Below are 17,644 nucleotides of genomic sequence, written 5' to 3' on the forward strand. Positions count from 1 at the left end.
GCAATTTTCTGAGTGTAATAGCCTTCTCCACTTCCTCTGGGAGCTCATTCCATACACGCACAACCTTCTGTGTGGGAAATGTGCCTCAGGTCGTTTGTCAATTTCAGCCCACTCACCTTAAACCTATGCTCTCGAGTTTTCAACTCACCCCAATTTGGGTAAAACACAGAAATACTCAGTTTACAACCCTTCCATAAGATCATATCGCAGCCGTTTCGCTGCAGGGAAAGTCGTCCCAGCTTATTCCACCTCGCCCTTCGGTCCAAACATTGACGAAATCATTGTCTATATATTGTCATCAATCTCACGGCGGCCGCGGCTGGTTTCTGTAGTGTAGTGGTCATCACGTTCACCTAGCACGCGAAAGGTCCCTAGTTCGAAACTGGGCAGAAACTGCTTTGTTCGTCAACTGCAGCCTTTTACATGGACAAGAACGGAGCTTTCTTGCTTGCTTTCCCATCTGCAAACCTGCCTTCGAATTTGCTTGAAAGAATCTGCTCTCGTAGTGAAATGTTAGGCAACTCCATTTAATTACTGTGTAAAGCATTATAAAGTTTTTCTCCAACCTGGTTCTGATGCATATGCCATTCTGTTTGAGAGTGTCCTTGCCGCGTTCTGATCCTTCCACGAAAAGCAGTACCGCATTTGCATTCCTTGCGCAGGCGGCCCGGTTCAAAGGCAGGGAAGAAGCTGCTGCGCTGGTGTCACAGCGCACCACGGATTCCTGAACTTGTCTGTCTGTCAAATGTACCCCAAAGTCGTCTCTGAAAGGCCTCATTTGGAAGCTGTCTGTCGTTATTCAACGCGCGAGAGTTGGTACCAGATTCCTGAATCATATTTTGGGGCAGTTCGCACGTTAGTGGCTCATTCAATCAGCAACAGCAATGAAATAATTTACACTCTCAGAGGAACCTTTGAACTTGTGCTTTCATAGCGCCGCTAATATTAAGGTGCGCCCCGAGATCTAAGCCATGTTGGAACTGAAACGGAGGAATCGACAGAGAGGCTACAGAATGACATCGCATCCATTTGGTTTTCTTTAAATCACTGACGAGCAGGAAAATGTAAAAGGGGAGAGCGAGTGGGGAAGTGAGGCGGTTGCAGCTCTGGTAAAAGTCCTTCTTTGTGATTCACTCCGCAAACAGAGACTTGAAGGTGACTCAGAGGCGTGTGAGCTCTTCACATCGAGATCAAAAAGCACTCAAGGGCAGTTAGCACCTCTTCCGGAGTGGGGGTGGGGTGAGGTAATTACCTTTTGACTTCTGTTACTATGTTAAGAAACTGCCTTTTCGATTGACTTGAACAGAAACTGCATTTCCAATAAGCACCATGGAAGTTAGCAAAATTTATTGAATCGCTTCTCGTCGATTCCCGCACAGGTTTCCGACTCAGTTGGTATCCACGTGGCTCATGTCCAGGAGTGAACATCTCTGCAGCAAATTACACGGTTAAAGTAAAAGGCACGGAAAGTGGCATCTCGAACCGGCCCCGAGGTCAGAGCATGCTCACAATGTGATCTGTCGTTCTCGGATTGTAATGCGACCTCCGGTTTTAGGGTGGAGAACATTCTTTGGGACCCTTCTTCTGCAAAACAGACACAGTGACTGAATAAATGATGCACGGTTTGATGTGGAACACGGCCTGCTCAGCTTTGTGCATTTTCCCTGTAGTCAGGTGTGTTTCGTGTTCCGTGTAAACGTGAAAGTCGTCCTGTTTCGAGCAATGTGTGAAATCATTTAGCAAAGCAAGAATCGAAATTGTAGTAATGTCTAGCAGCTCATGGTTATTTGACCGAAGTGTCCAAGTGTCTCTGCTGTCATGATCGCGTTCGCCTCCCGCGCGGAAAATCGCAAACAGCTCTGCTGTTCCAAAGCGATTTGTGCTTTTACTGGAACCGAATGGAGACTATTATTTCATCGCTGTTGTGAAACAAAGTCCTGCGGTGACTCGACTCGTCGTTATTTGGTTTTCTGTCCAATGGGAAAATCGTTCCAATGAATTTCGGTGTCATATGTTATTGAATTTCTCCCATTTCCTTCATTTCCGTCCTGGAGTCATCAGAAGGAAAAGGTAATCTAATCGAGACTGTGAATGGTGAAATTCACTTTTTATGGCCCGTTCTTATGATGTTCTTTCTATCTCTCTTTTCAGCATTGTCTGGAAAGTGGTGGTGCACTAACGCTGCAGTATGTTTGAAAGAGTAGTTTGGAATTGCCCTGTTTTTAGTTGTGAGATTACTTTATGACTCATGCCCTCGGACTGTGACACATTTACCATTCATGCGTCTCTCTGTCTGAAAATGCATTCGGCATGCCAGTTTTGTTTGTGTTCCGTGAAAAATGCTTTCTGTTTTGCGATTCGCTCAGCACATTACGAGTTAACAGGGTTTCTGAGGTAACTTCGAGCAGCAAAACTCCTCAATTGAGGTCTGGGAAAATTTCACGGAGTATGGTCAGTCGGGGCAAAATTAAGGAAGTTGTTCGTATCTGCAGTGTTTCACAATACTACCTTTCCCGTGAGCAGTCGAACAGACTAAACGATTGTGCCACAGACTGCGATGGAAAACTCAGCTAAAAAGTAATCCTTTACAGCCAGTGTTAGCAACAAGACGTTATGGGGGTACACGGCGTGGAAACAGATATTTAGGTGTATCTCATCCATGCTCACCACATAACCAAAATTAAACAAGTCCCGTTCCCCAGCATTTGGCCCCAATCCCTCTAAACCCATCCTGTCCAGAAACTCATCCGATTACCTTTGCAATTTTCTGAGTGTAATAGCCTTCTCCACTTCCTCTGGGAGCTCATTCCATACACGCACAACCTTCTGTGTGGGAAATGTGCCTCAGGTCGTTTGTCAATTTCAGCCCACTCACCTTAAACCTATGCTCTCGAGTTTTCAACTCACCCCAATTTGGGTAAAACACAGAAATACTCAGTTTACAACCCTTCCATAAGATCGTATCGCAGCCGTTCCGCTGCAGGGAAAGTCGTCCCAGCTTATTCCACCTCGCCCTACGGTCCAAACATTGACGAAATCATTGTCTATATATTGTCATCAATCTCACGGCGGCCGCGGCTGGTTTCTGTAGTGTAGTGGTCATCACGTTCGCCTAGCACGCGAAAGGTCCCTAGTTCGAAACTGGGCAGAAACTGCTTTGTTCGTCAACTGCAGCCTTTTACATGGACAAGAACGGAGCTTTCTTGCTTGCTTTCCCATCTGCAAACCTGCCTTCGAATTTGCTTGAAAGAATCTGCTCTCGTAGTGAAATGTTAGGCAACTCCATTTAATTACTGTGTAAAGCATTATAAAGTTTTTCTCCAACCTGGTTCTGATGCATATGCCATTCTGTTTGAGAGTGTCCTTGCCGCGTTCTGATCCTTCCACGAAAAGCAGTACCGCATTTGCATTCCTTGCGCAGGCGGCCCGGTTCAAAGGCAGGGAAGAAGCTGCTGCGCTGGTGTCACAGCGCACCACGGATTCCTGAACTTGTCTGTCTGTCAAATGTACCCCAAAGTCGTCTCTGAAAGGCCTCATTTGGAAGCTGTCTGTCGTTATTCAACGCGCGAGAGTTGGTACCAGATTCCTGAATCATATTTTGGGGCAGTTCGCACGTTAGTGGCTCATTCAATCAGCAACAGCAATGAAATAATTTACACTCTCAGAGGAACCTTTGAACTTGTGCTTTCATAGCGCCGCTAATATTAAGGTGCGCCCCGAGATCTAAGCCATGTTGGAACTGAAACGGAGGAATCGACAGAGAGGCTACAGAATGACATCGCATCCATTTGGTTTTCTTTAAATCACTGACGAGCAGGAAAATGTAAAAGGGGAGAGCGAGTGGGGAAGTGAGGCGGTTGCAGCTCTGGTAAAAGTCCTTCTTTGTGATTCACTCCGCAAACAGAGACTTGAAGGTGACTCAGAGGCGTGTGAGCTCTTCACATCGAGATCAAAAAGCACTCAAGGGCAGTTAGCACCTCTTCCGGAGTGGGGGTGGGGTGAGGTAATTACCTTTTGACTTCTGTTACTATGTTAAGAAACTGCCTTTTCGATTGACTTGAACAGAAACTGCATTTCCAATAAGCACCATGGAAGTTAGCAAAATTTATTGAATCGCTTCTCGTCGATTCCCGCACAGGTTTCCGACTCAGTTGGTATCCACGTGGCTCATGTCCAGGAGTGAACATCTCTGCAGCAAATTACACGGTTAAAGTAAAAGGCACGGAAAGTGGCATCTCGAACCGGCCCCGAGGTCAGAGCATGCTCACAATGTGATCTGTCGTTCTCGGATTGTAATGCGACCTCCGGTTTTAGGGTGGAGAACATTCTTTGGGACCCTTCTTCTGCAAAACAGACACAGTGACTGAATAAATGATGCACGGTTTGATGTGGAACACGGCCTGCTCAGCTTTGTGCATTTTCCCTGTAGTCAGGTGTGTTTCGTGTTCCGTGTAAACGTGAAAGTCGTCCTGTTTCGAGCAATGTGTGAAATCATTTAGCAAAGCAAGAATCGAAATTGTAGTAACGTCTAGCAGCTCATGGTTATTTGACCGAAGTGTCCAAGTGTCTCTGCTGTCATGATCGCGTTCGCCTCCCGCGCGGAAAATCGCAAACAGCTCTGCTGTTCCAAAGCGATTTGTGCTTTTACTGGAACCGAATGGAGACTATTATTTCATCGCTGTTGTGAAACAAAGTCCTGCGGTGACTCGACTCGTCGTTATTTGGTTTTCTGTCCAATGGGAAAATCGTTCCAATGAATTTCGGTGTCATATGTTATTGAATTTCTCCCATTTCCTTCATTTCCGTCCTGGAGTCATCAGAAGGAAAAGGTAATCTAATCGAGACTGTGAATGGTGAAATTCACTTTTTATGGCCCGTTCTTATGATGTTCTTTCTATCTCTCTTTTCAGCATTGTCTGGAAAGTGGTGGTGCACTAACGCTGCAGTATGTTTGAAAGAGTAGTTTGGAATTGCCCTGTTTTTAGTTGTGAGATTACTTTATGACTCATGCCCTCGGACTGTGACACATTTACCATTCATGCATCTCTCTGTCTGAAAATGCATTCGGCATGCCAGTTTTGTTTGTGTTCCGTGAAAAATGCTTTCTGTTTTGCGATTCGCTCAGCACATTACGAGTTAACAGGGTTTCTGAGGTAACTTCGAGCAGCAAAACTCCTCAATTGAGGTCTTGGAAAATTTCACGGAGTATGGTCAGTCGGGGCAAAATTAAGGAAGTTGTTCGTATCTGCAGTGTTTCACAATACTACCTTTCCCGTGAGCAGTCGAACAGACTAAACGATTGTGCCACAGACTGCGATGGAAAACTCCGCTAAAAAGTAATCCTTTAAAGCCAGTGTTAGCAACAAGACGTTATGGGGGTACACGGCGTGGAAACAGATATTTAGGTGTATCTCATCCATGCTCACCACATAACCAAAATTAAACAAGTCCCGTTCCCCAGCATTTGGCCCCAATCCCTCTAAACCCATCCTGTCCAGAAACTCATCCGATTACCTTTGCAATTTTCTGAGTGTAATAGCCTTCTCCACTTCCTCTGGGAGCTCATTCCATACACGCACAACCTTCTGTGTGGGAAATGTGCCTCAGGTCGTTTGTCAATTTCAGCCCACTCACCTTAAACCTATGCTCTCGAGTTTTCAACTCACCCCAATTTGGGTAAAACACAGAAATACTCAGTTTACAACCCTTCCATAAGATCATATCGCAGCCGTTTCGCTGCAGGGAAAGTCGTCCCAGCTTATTCCACCTCGCCCTTCGGTCCAAACATTGACGAAATCATTGTCTATATATTGTCATCAATCTCACGGCGGCCGCGGCTGGTTTCTGTAGTGTAGTGGTCATCACGTTCACCTAGCACGCGAAAGGTCCCTAGTTCGAAACTGGGCAGAAACTGCTTTGTTCGTCAACTGCAGCCTTTTACATGGACAAGAACGGAGCTTTCTTGCTTGCTTTCCCATCTGCAAACCTGCCTTCGAATTTGCTTGAAAGAATCTGCTCTCGTAGTGAAATGTTAGGCAACTCCATTTAATTACTGTGTAAAGCATTATAAAGTTTTTCTCCAACCTGGTTCTGATGCATATGCCATTCTGTTTGAGAGTGTCCTTGCCGCGTTCTGATCCTTACACGAAAAGCAGTACCGCATTTGCATTCCTTGCGCAGGCGGCCCGGTTCAAAGGCAGGGAAGAAGCTGCTGCGCTGGTGTCACAGCGCACCACGGATTCCTGAACTTGTCTGTCTGTCAAATGTACCCCAAAGTCGTCTCTGAAAGGCCTCATTTGGAAGCTGTCTGTCGTTATTCAACGCGCGAGAGTTGGTACCAGATTCCTGAATCATATTTTGGGGCAGTTCGCACGTTAGTGGCTCATTCAATCAGCAACAGCAATGAAATAATTTACACTCTCAGAGGAACCTTTGAACTTGTGCTTTCATAGCGCCGCTAATATTAAGGTGCGCCCCGAGATCTAAGCCATGTTGGAACTGAAACGGAGGAATCGACAGAGAGGCTACAGAATGACATCGCATCCATTTGGTTTTCTTTAAATCACTGACGAGCAGGAAAATGTAAAAGGGGAGAGCGAGTGGGGAAGTGAGGCGGTTGCAGCTCTGGTAAAAGTCCTTCTTTGTGATTCACTCCGCAAACAGAGACTTGAAGGTGACTCAGAGGCGTGTGAGCTCTTCACATCGAGATCAAAAAGCACTCAAGGGCAGTTAGCACCTCTTCCGGAGTGGGGGTGGGGTGAGGTAATTACCTTTTGACTTCTGTTACTATGTTCAGAAACTGCCTTTTCGATTGACTTGAACAGAAACTGCATTTCCAATAAGCACCATGGAAGTTAGCAAAATTTATTGAATCGCTTCTCGTCGATTCCCGCACAGGTTTCCGACTCAGTTGGTATCCACGTGGCTCATGTCCAGGAGTGAACATCTCTGCAGCAAATTACACGGTTAAAGTAAAAGGCACGGAAAGTGGCATCAGGAACCGGCCCCGAGGTCAGAGCATGCTCACAATGTGATCTGTCGTTCTCGGATTGTAATGCGACCTCCGGTTTTAGGGTGGAGAACATTCTTTGGGACCCTTCTTCTGCAAAACAGACACAGTGACTGAATAAATGATGCACGGTTTGATGTGGAACACGGCCTGCTCAGCTTTGTGCATTTTCCCTGTAGTCAGGTGTGTTTCGTGTTCCGTGTAAACGTGAAAGTCGTCCTGTTTCGAGCAATGTGTGAAATCATTTAGCAAAGCAAGAATCGAAATTGTAGTAATGTCTAGCAGCTCATGGTTATTTGACCGAAGTGTCCAAGTGTCTCTGCTGTCATGATCGCGTTCGCCTCCCGCGCGGAAAATCGCAAACAGCTCTGCTGTTCCAAAGCGATTTGTGCTTTTACTGGAACCGAATGGAGACTATTATTTCATCGCTGTTGTGAAACAAAGTCCTGCGGTGACTCGACTCGTCGTTATTTGGTTTTCTGTCCAATGGGAAAATCGTTCCAATGAATTTCGGTGTCATATGTTATTGAATTTCTCCCATTTCCTTCATTTCCGTCCTGGAGTCATCAGAAGGAAAAGGTAATCTAATCGAGACTGTGAATGGTGAAATTCACTTTTTATGGCCCGTTCTTATGATGTTCTTTCTATCTCTCTTTTCAGCATTGTCTGGAAAGTGGTGGTGCACTAACGCTGCAGTATGTTTGAAAGAGTAGTTTGGAATTGCCCTGTTTTTAGTTGTGAGATTACTTTATGACTCATGCCCTCGGACTGTGACACATTTACCATTCATGCGTCTCTCTGTCTGAAAATGCATTCGGCATGCCAGTTTTGTTTGTGTTCCGTGAAAAATGCTTTCTGTTTTGCGATTCGCTCAGCACATTACGAGTTAACAGGGTTTCTGAGGTAACTTCGAGCAGCAAAACTCCTCAATTGAGGTCTGGGAAAATTTCACGGAGTATGGTCAGTCGGGGCAAAATTAAGGAAGTTGTTCGTATCTGCAGTGTTTCACAATACTACCTTTCCCGTGAGCAGTCGAACAGACTAAACGATTGTGCCACAGACTGCGATGGAAAACTCAGCTAAAAAGTAATCCTTTACAGCCAGTGTTAGCAACAAGACGTTATGGGGGTACACGGCGTGGAAACAGATATTTAGGTGTATCTCATCCATGCTCACCACATAACCAAAATTAAACAAGTCCCGTTCCCCAGCATTTGGCCCCAATCCCTCTAAACCCATCCTGTCCAGAAACTCATCCGATTACCTTTGCAATTTTCTGAGTGTAATAGCCTTCTCCACTTCCTCTGGGAGCTCATTCCATACACGCACAACCTTCTGTGTGGGAAATGTGCCTCAGGTCGTTTGTCAATTTCAGCCCACTCACCTTAAACCTATGCTCTCGAGTTTTCAACTCACCCCAATTTGGGTAAAACACAGAAATACTCAGTTTACAACCCTTCCATAAGATCGTATCGCAGCCGTTCCGCTGCAGGGAAAGTCGTCCCAGCTTATTCCACCTCGCCCTACGGTCCAAACATTGACGAAATCATTGTCTATATATTGTCATCAATCTCACGGCGGCCGCGGCTGGTTTCTGTAGTGTAGTGGTCATCACGTTCGCCTAGCACGCGAAAGGTCCCTAGTTCGAAACTGGGCAGAAACTGCTTTGTTCGTCAACTGCAGCCTTTTACATGGACAAGAACGGAGCTTTCTTGCTTGCTTTCCCATCTGCAAACCTGCCTTCGAATTTGCTTGAAAGAATCTGCTCTCGTAGTGAAATGTTAGGCAACTCCATTTAATTACTGTGTAAAGCATTATAAAGTTTTTCTCCAACCTGGTTCTGATGCATATGCCATTCTGTTTGAGAGTGTCCTTGCCGCGTTCTGATCCTTCCACGAAAAGCAGTACCGCATTTGCATTCCTTGCGCAGGCGGCCCGGTTCAAAGGCAGGGAAGAAGCTGCTGCGCTGGTGTCACAGCGCACCACGGATTCCTGAACTTGTCTGTCTGTCAAATGTACCCCAAAGTCGTCTCTGAAAGGCCTCATTTGGAAGCTGTCTGTCGTTATTCAACGCGCGAGAGTTGGTACCAGATTCCTGAATCATATTTTGGGGCAGTTCGCACGTTAGTGGCTCATTCAATCAGCAACAGCAATGAAATAATTTACACTCTCAGAGGAACCTTTGAACTTGTGCTTTCATAGCGCCGCTAATATTAAGGTGCGCCCCGAGATCTAAGCCATGTTGGAACTGAAACGGAGGAATCGACAGAGAGGCTACAGAATGACATCGCATCCATTTGGTTTTCTTTAAATCACTGACGAGCAGGAAAATGTAAAAGGGGAGAGCGAGTGGGGAAGTGAGGCGGTTGCAGCTCTGGTAAAAGTCCTTCTTTGTGATTCACTCCGCAAACAGAGACTTGAAGGTGACTCAGAGGCGTGTGAGCTCTTCACATCGAGATCAAAAAGCACTCAAGGGCAGTTAGCACCTCTTCCGGAGTGGGGGTGGGGTGAGGTAATTACCTTTTGACTTCTGTTACTATGTTAAGAAACTGCCTTTTCGATTGACTTGAACAGAAACTGCATTTCCAATAAGCACCATGGAAGTTAGCAAAATTTATTGAATCGCTTCTCGTCGATTCCCGCACAGGTTTCCGACTCAGTTGGTATCCACGTGGCTCATGTCCAGGAGTGAACATCTCTGCAGCAAATTACACGGTTAAAGTAAAAGGCACGGAAAGTGGCATCTCGAACCGGCCCCGAGGTCAGAGCATGCTCACAATGTGATCTGTCGTTCTCGGATTGTAATGCGACCTCCGGTTTTAGGGTGGAGAACATTCTTTGGGACCCTTCTTCTGCAAAACAGACACAGTGACTGAATAAATGATGCACGGTTTGATGTGGAACACGGCCTGCTCAGCTTTGTGCATTTTCCCTGTAGTCAGGTGTGTTTCGTGTTCCGTGTAAACGTGAAAGTCGTCCTGTTTCGAGCAATGTGTGAAATCATTTAGCAAAGCAAGAATCGAAATTGTAGTAACGTCTAGCAGCTCATGGTTATTTGACCGAAGTGTCCAAGTGTCTCTGCTGTCATGATCGCGTTCGCCTCCCGCGCGGAAAATCGCAAACAGCTCTGCTGTTCCAAAGCGATTTGTGCTTTTACTGGAACCGAATGGAGACTATTATTTCATCGCTGTTGTGAAACAAAGTCCTGCGGTGACTCGACTCGTCGTTATTTGGTTTTCTGTCCAATGGGAAAATCGTTCCAATGAATTTCGGTGTCATATGTTATTGAATTTCTCCCATTTCCTTCATTTCCGTCCTGGAGTCATCAGAAGGAAAAGGTAATCTAATCGAGACTGTGAATGGTGAAATTCACTTTTTATGGCCCGTTCTTATGATGTTCTTTCTATCTCTCTTTTCAGCATTGTCTGGAAAGTGGTGGTGCACTAACGCTGCAGTATGTTTGAAAGAGTAGTTTGGAATTGCCCTGTTTTTAGTTGTGAGATTACTTTATGACTCATGCCCTCGGACTGTGACACATTTACCATTCATGCATCTCTCTGTCTGAAAATGCATTCGGCATGCCAGTTTTGTTTGTGTTCCGTGAAAAATGCTTTCTGTTTTGCGATTCGCTCAGCACATTACGAGTTAACAGGGTTTCTGAGGTAACTTCGAGCAGCAAAACTCCTCAATTGAGGTCTTGGAAAATTTCACGGAGTATGGTCAGTCGGGGCAAAATTAAGGAAGTTGTTCGTATCTGCAGTGTTTCACAATACTACCTTTCCCGTGAGCAGTCGAACAGACTAAACGATTGTGCCACAGACTGCGATGGAAAACTCCGCTAAAAAGTAATCCTTTAAAGCCAGTGTTAGCAACAAGACGTTATGGGGGTACACGGCGTGGAAACAGATATTTAGGTGTATCTCATCCATGCTCACCACATAACCAAAATTAAACAAGTCCCGTTCCCCAGCATTTGGCCCCAATCCCTCTAAACCCATCCTGTCCAGAAACTCATCCGATTACCTTTGCAATTTTCTGAGTGTAATAGCCTTCTCCACTTCCTCTGGGAGCTCATTCCATACACGCACAACCTTCTGTGTGGGAAATGTGCCTCAGGTCGTTTGTCAATTTCAGCCCACTCACCTTAAACCTATGCTCTCGAGTTTTCAACTCACCCCAATTTGGGTAAAACACAGAAATACTCAGTTTACAACCCTTCCATAAGATCATATCGCAGCCGTTTCGCTGCAGGGAAAGTCGTCCCAGCTTATTCCACCTCGCCCTTCGGTCCAAACATTGACGAAATCATTGTCTATATATTGTCATCAATCTCACGGCGGCCGCGGCTGGTTTCTGTAGTGTAGTGGTCATCACGTTCACCTAGCACGCGAAAGGTCCCTAGTTCGAAACTGGGCAGAAACTGCTTTGTTCGTCAACTGCAGCCTTTTACATGGACAAGAACGGAGCTTTCTTGCTTGCTTTCCCATCTGCAAACCTGCCTTCGAATTTGCTTGAAAGAATCTGCTCTCGTAGTGAAATGTTAGGCAACTCCATTTAATTACTGTGTTAAGCATTATAAAGTTTTTCTCCAACCTGGTTCTGATGCATATGCCATTCTGTTTGAGAGTGTCCTTGCCGCGTTCTGATCCTTCCACGAAAAGCAGTACCGCATTTGCATTCCTTGCGCAGGCGGCCCGGTTCAAAGGCAGGGAAGAAGCTGCTGCGCTGGTGTCACAGCGCACCACGGATTCCTGAACTTGTCTGTCTGTCAAATGTACCCCAAAGTCGTCTCTGAAAGGCCTCATTTGGAAGCTGTCTGTCGTTATTCAACGCGCGAGAGTTGGTACCAGATTCCTGAATCATATTTTGGGGCAGTTCGCACGTTAGTGGCTCATTCAATCAGCAACAGCAATGAAATAATTTACACTCTCAGAGGAACCTTTGAACTTGTGCTTTCATAGCGCCGCTAATATTAAGGTGCGCCCCGAGATCTAAGCCATGTTGGAACTGAAACGGAGGAATCGACAGAGAGGCTACAGAATGACATCGCATCCATTTGGTTTTCTTTAAATCACTGACGAGCAGGAAAATGTAAAAGGGGAGAGCGAGTGGGGAAGTGAGGCGGTTGCAGCTCTGGTAAAAGTCCTTCTTTGTGATTCACTCCGCAAACAGAGACTTGAAGGTGACTCAGAGGCGTGTGAGCTCTTCACATCGAGATCAAAAAGCACTCAAGGGCAGTTAGCACCTCTTCCGGAGTGGGGGTGGGGTGAGGTAATTACCTTTTGACTTCTGTTACTATGTTCAGAAACTGCCTTTTCGATTGACTGGAACAGAAACTGCATTTCCAATAAGCACCATGGAAGTTAGCAAAATTTATTGAATCGCTTCTCGTCGATTCCCGCACAGGTTTCCGACTCAGTTGGTATCCACGTGGCTCATGTCCAGGAGTGAACATCTCTGCAGCAAATTACACGGTTAAAGTAAAAGGCACGGAAAGTGGCATCAGGAACCGGCCCCGAGGTCAGAGCATGCTCACAATGTGATCTGTCGTTCTCGGATTGTAATGCGACCTCCGGTTTTAGGGTGGAGAACATTCTTTGGGACCCTTCTTCTGCAAAACAGACACAGTGACTGAATAAATGATGCACGGTTTGATGTGGAACACGGCCTGCTCAGCTTTGTGCATTTTCCCTGTAGTCAGGTGTGTTTCGTGTTCCGTGTAAACGTGAAAGTCGTCCTGTTTCGAGCAATGTGTGAAATCATTTAGCAAAGCAAGAATCGAAATTGTAGTAATGTCTAGCAGCTCATGGTTATTTGACCGAAGTGTCCAAGTGTCTCTGCTGTCATGATCGCGTTCGCCTCCCGCGCGGAAAATCGCAAACAGCTCTGCTGTTCCAAAGCGATTTGTGCTTTTACTGGAACCGAATGGAGACTATTATTTCATCGCTGTTGTGAAACAAAGTCCTGCGGTGACTCGACTCGTCGTTATTTGGTTTTCTGTCCAATGGGAAAATCGTTCCAATGAATTTCGGTGTCATATGTTATTGAATTTCTCCCATTTCCTTCATTTCCGTCCTGGAGTCATCAGAAGGAAAAGGTAATCTAATCGAGACTGTGAATGGTGAAATTCACTTTTTATGGCCCGTTCTTATGATGTTCTTTCTATCTCTCTTTTCAGCATTGTCTGGAAAGTGGTGGTGCACTAACGCTGCAGTATGTTTGAAAGAGTAGTTTGGAATTGCCCTGTTTTTAGTTGTGAGATTACTTTATGACTCATGCCCTCGGACTGTGACACATTTACCATTCATGCGTCTCTCTGTCTGAAAATGCATTCGGCATGCCAGTTTTGTTTGTGTTCCGTGAAAAATGCTTTCTGTTTTGCGATTCGCTCAGCACATTACGAGTTAACAGGGTTTCTGAGGTAACTTCGAGCAGCAAAACTCCTCAATTGAGGTCTGGGAAAATTTCACGGAGTATGGTCAGTCGGGGCAAAATTAAGGAAGTTGTTCGTATCTGCAGTGTTTCACAATACTACCTTTCCCGTGAGCAGTCGAACAGACTAAACGATTGTGCCACAGACTGCGATGGAAAACTCAGCTAAAAAGTAATCCTTTACAGCCAGTGTTAGCAACAAGACGTTATGGGGGTACACGGCGTGGAAACAGATATTTAGGTGTATCTCATCCATGCTCACCACATAACCAAAATTAAACAAGTCCCGTTCCCCAGCATTTGGCCCCAATCCCTCTAAACCCATCCTGTCCAGAAACTCATCCGATTACCTTTGCAATTTTCTGAGTGTAATAGCCTTCTCCACTTCCTCTGGGAGCTCATTCCATACACGCACAACCTTCTGTGTGGGAAATGTGCCTCAGGTCGTTTGTCAATTTCAGCCCACTCACCTTAAACCTATGCTCTCGAGTTTTCAACTCACCCCAATTTGGGTAAAACACAGAAATACTCAGTTTACAACCCTTCCATAAGATCGTATCGCAGCCGTTCCGCTGCAGGGAAAGTCGTCCCAGCTTATTCCACCTCGCCCTACGGTCCAAACATTGACGAAATCATTGTCTATATATTGTCATCAATCTCACGGCGGCCGCGGCTGGTTTCTGTAGTGTAGTGGTCATCACGTTCGCCTAGCACGCGAAAGGTCCCTAGTTCGAAACTGGGCAGAAACTGCTTTGTTCGTCAACTGCAGCCTTTTACATGGACAAGAACGGAGCTTTCTTGCTTGCTTTCCCATCTGCAAACCTGCCTTCGAATTTGCTTGAAAGAATCTGCTCTCGTAGTGAAATGTAAGGCAACTCCATTTAATTACTGTGTAAAGCATTATAAAGTTTTTCTCCAACCTGGTTCTGATGCATATGCCATTCTGTTTGAGAGTGTCCTTGCCGCGTTCTGATCCTTCCACGAAAAGCAGTACCGCATTTGCATTCCTTGCGCAGGCGGCCCGGTTCAAAGGCAGGGAAGAAGCTGCTGCGCTGGTGTCACAGCGCACCACGGATTCCTGAACTTGTCTGTCTGTCAAATGTACCCCAAAGTCGTCTCTGAAAGGCCTCATTTGGAAGCTGTCTGTCGTTATTCAACGCGCGAGAGTTGGTACCAGATTCCTGAATCATATTTTGGGGCAGTTCGCACGTTAGTGGCTCATTCAATCAGCAACAGCAATGAAATAATTTACACTCTCAGAGGAACCTTTGAACTTGTGCTTTCATAGCGCCGCTAATATTAAGGTGCGCCCCGAGATCTAAGCCATGTTGGAACTGAAACGGAGGAATCGACAGAGAGGCTACAGAATGACATCGCATCCATTTGGTTTTCTTTAAATCACTGACGAGCAGGAAAATGTAAAAGGGGAGAGCGAGTGGGGAAGTGAGGCGGTTGCAGCTCTGGTAAAAGTCCTTCTTTGTGATTCACTCCGCAAACAGAGACTTGAAGGTGACTCAGAGGCGTGTGAGCTCTTCACATCGAGATCAAAAAGCACTCAAGGGCAGTAAGCACCTCTTCCGGAGTGGGGGTGGGGTGAGGTAATTACCTTTTGACTTCTGTTACCATGTTAAGAAACTGCCTTTTCGATTGACTTGAACAGAAACTGCATTTCCAATAAGCACCATGGAAGTTAGCAAAATTTATTGAATCGCTTCTCGTCGATTCCCGCACAGGTTTCCGACTCAGTTGGTATCCACGTGGCTCATGTCCAGGAGTGAACATCTCTGCAGCAAATTGCACGGTTAAAGTAAAAGGCACGGAAAGTGGCATCTCGAACCGGCCCCGAGGTCAGAGCATGCTCACAATGTGATCTGTCGTTCTCGGATTGTAATGCGACCTCCGGTTTTAGGGTGGAGAACATTCTTTGGGACCCTTCTTCTGCAAAACAGACACAGTGACTGAATAAATGCTGCACGGTTTGATGTGGAACACGGCCTGCTCAGCTTTGTGCATTTTCCCTGTAGTCAGGTGTGTTTCGTGTTCCGTGTAAACGTGAAAGTCGTCCTGTTTCGAGCAATGTGTGAAATCATTTAGCAAAGCAAGAATCGAAATTGTAGTAACGTCTAGCAGCTCATGGTTATTTGACCGAAGTGTCCAAGTGTCTCTGCTGTCATGATCGCGTTCGCCTCCCGCGCGGAAAATCGCAAACAGCTCTGCTGTTCCAAAGCGATTTGTGCTTTTACTGGAACCGAATGGAGACTATTATTTCATCGCCGTTGTGAAACAAAGTCCTGCGGTGACTCGACTCGTCGTTATTTGGTTTTCTGTCCAATGGGAAAATCGTTCCAATGAATTTCGGTGTCATATGTTATTGAATTTCTCCCATTTCCTTCATTTCCGTCCTGGAGACATCAGAAGGAAAAGGTAATCTAATCGAGACTGTGAATGGTGAAATTCACTTTTTATGGCCCGTTCTTATGATGTTCTTTCTATCTCTCTTTTCAGCATTGTCTGGAAAGTGGTGGTGCACTAACGCTGCAGTATGTTTGAAAGAGCAGTTTGGAATTGCCCTGTTGTTAGTTGTGAGATTACTTTATGACTCATGCCCTCGGACTGTGACACATTTAGCATTCATGCATCTCTCTGTCTGAAAATGCATTCGGCATGCCAGTTTTGTTTGTGTTCCGTGAAAAATGCTTTCTGTTTTGCGATTCGCTCAGCACATTACGAGTTAACAGGGTTTCTGAGGTAACTTCGAGCAGCAAAACTCCTCAATTGAGGTCTGGGAAAATTTCACGGAGTATGGTCAGTCGGGGCAAAATTAAGGAAGTTGTTCGTATCTGCAGTGTTTCACAATACTACCTTTCCCGTGAGCAGTCGAACAGACTAAACGATTGTGCCACAGACTGCGATGGAAAACTCCGCTAAAAAGTAATCCTTTAAAACCAGTGTTAGCAACAAGACGTTATGGGGGTACACGGCGTGGAAACAGATATTTAGGTGTATCTCATCCATGCTCACCACATAACCAAAATTAAACAAGTCCCGTTCCCCAGCATTTGGCCCCAATCCCTCTAAACCCATCCTGTCCAGAAACTCATCCGATTACCTTTGCAATTTTCTGAGTGTAATAGCCTTCTCCACTTCCTCTGGGAGCTCATTCCATACACGCACAACCTTCTGTGTGGGAAATGTGCCTCAGGTCGTTTGTCAATTTCAGCCCACTCACCTTAAACCTATGCTCTCGAGTTTTCAACTCACCCCAATTTGGGTAAAACACAGAAATACTCAGTTTACAACCCTTCCATAAGATCATATCGCAGCCGTTTCGCTGCAGGGAAAGTCGTCCCAGCTTATTCCACCTCGCCCTTCGGTCCAAACATTGACGAAATCATTGTCTATATATTGTCATCAATCTCACGGCGGCCGCGGCTGGTTTCTGTAGTGTAGTGGTCATCACGTTCACCTAGCACGCGAAAGGTCCCTAGTTCGAAACTGGGCAGAAACTGCTTTGTTCGTCAACTGCAGCCTTTTACATGGACAAGAACGGAGCTTTCTTGCTTGCTTTCCCATCTGCAAACCTGCCTTCGAATTTGCTTGAAAGAATCTGCTCTCGTAGTGAAATGTTAGGCAACTCCATTTAATTACTGTGTAAAGCATTATAAAGTTTTTCTCCAACCTGGTTCTGATGCATATGCCATTCTGTTTGAGAGTGTCCTTGCCGCGTTCTGATCCTTCCACGAAAAGCAGTACCGCATTTGCATTCCTTGCGCAGGCGGCCCGGTTCAAAGGCAGGGAAGAAGCTGCTGCGCTGGTGTCACAGCGCACCACGGATTCCTGAACTTGTCTGTCTGTCAAATGTACCCCAAAGTCGTCTCTGAAAGGCCTCATTTGGAAGCTGTCTGTCGTTATTCAACGCGCGAGAGTTGGTACCAGATTCCTGAATCATATTTTGGGGCAGTTCGCACGTTAGTGGCTCATTCAATCAGCAACAGCAATGAAATAATTTACACTCTCAGAGGAACCTTTGAACTTGTGCTTTCATAGCGCCGCTAATATTAAGGTGCGCCCCGAGATCTAAGCCATGTTGGAACTGAAACGGAGGAATCGACAGAGAGGCTACAGAATGACATCGCATCCATTTGGTTTTCTTTAAATCACTGACGAGCAGGAAAATGTAAAAGGGGAGAGCGAGTGGGGAAG

General features: G+C 45.8%; 7 non-coding genes across 7 annotated transcripts; all 7 read left to right on the plus strand.

Moving 5' to 3' along the window:
- The first annotated feature begins 322 nt into the window (after positions 1-322).
- On the plus strand, positions 323-395 carry trnaa-agc (transfer RNA alanine (anticodon AGC)). Its single transcript has one exon. It is a non-coding gene; the product is annotated as a tRNA-Ala (tRNA).
- A 2,686-nt stretch (positions 396-3,081) lies between these two features.
- Positions 3,082-3,154, plus strand: trnaa-agc (transfer RNA alanine (anticodon AGC)). The gene has a single exon. It is a non-coding gene; the product is annotated as a tRNA-Ala (tRNA).
- A 2,686-nt stretch (positions 3,155-5,840) lies between these two features.
- trnaa-agc (transfer RNA alanine (anticodon AGC)) lies at positions 5,841-5,913 on the plus strand. The gene has a single exon. It is a non-coding gene; the product is annotated as a tRNA-Ala (tRNA).
- Positions 5,914-8,599: 2,686 nt separating this feature from the next.
- trnaa-agc (transfer RNA alanine (anticodon AGC)) lies at positions 8,600-8,672 on the plus strand. The gene has a single exon. It is a non-coding gene; the product is annotated as a tRNA-Ala (tRNA).
- Positions 8,673-11,358: 2,686 nt separating this feature from the next.
- On the plus strand, positions 11,359-11,431 carry trnaa-agc (transfer RNA alanine (anticodon AGC)). Its single transcript has one exon. It is a non-coding gene; the product is annotated as a tRNA-Ala (tRNA).
- Positions 11,432-14,117: 2,686 nt separating this feature from the next.
- Positions 14,118-14,190, plus strand: trnaa-agc (transfer RNA alanine (anticodon AGC)). The gene has a single exon. It is a non-coding gene; the product is annotated as a tRNA-Ala (tRNA).
- A 2,686-nt stretch (positions 14,191-16,876) lies between these two features.
- On the plus strand, positions 16,877-16,949 carry trnaa-agc (transfer RNA alanine (anticodon AGC)). Its single transcript has one exon. It is a non-coding gene; the product is annotated as a tRNA-Ala (tRNA).
- Positions 16,950-17,644: the final 695 nt, after the last annotated feature.

This window comes from Chiloscyllium punctatum, chromosome 50 (genome assembly GCF_047496795.1).
Source record: "Chiloscyllium punctatum isolate Juve2018m chromosome 50, sChiPun1.3, whole genome shotgun sequence".
Lineage (NCBI taxonomy): Eukaryota > Metazoa > Chordata > Chondrichthyes > Orectolobiformes > Hemiscylliidae > Chiloscyllium > Chiloscyllium punctatum.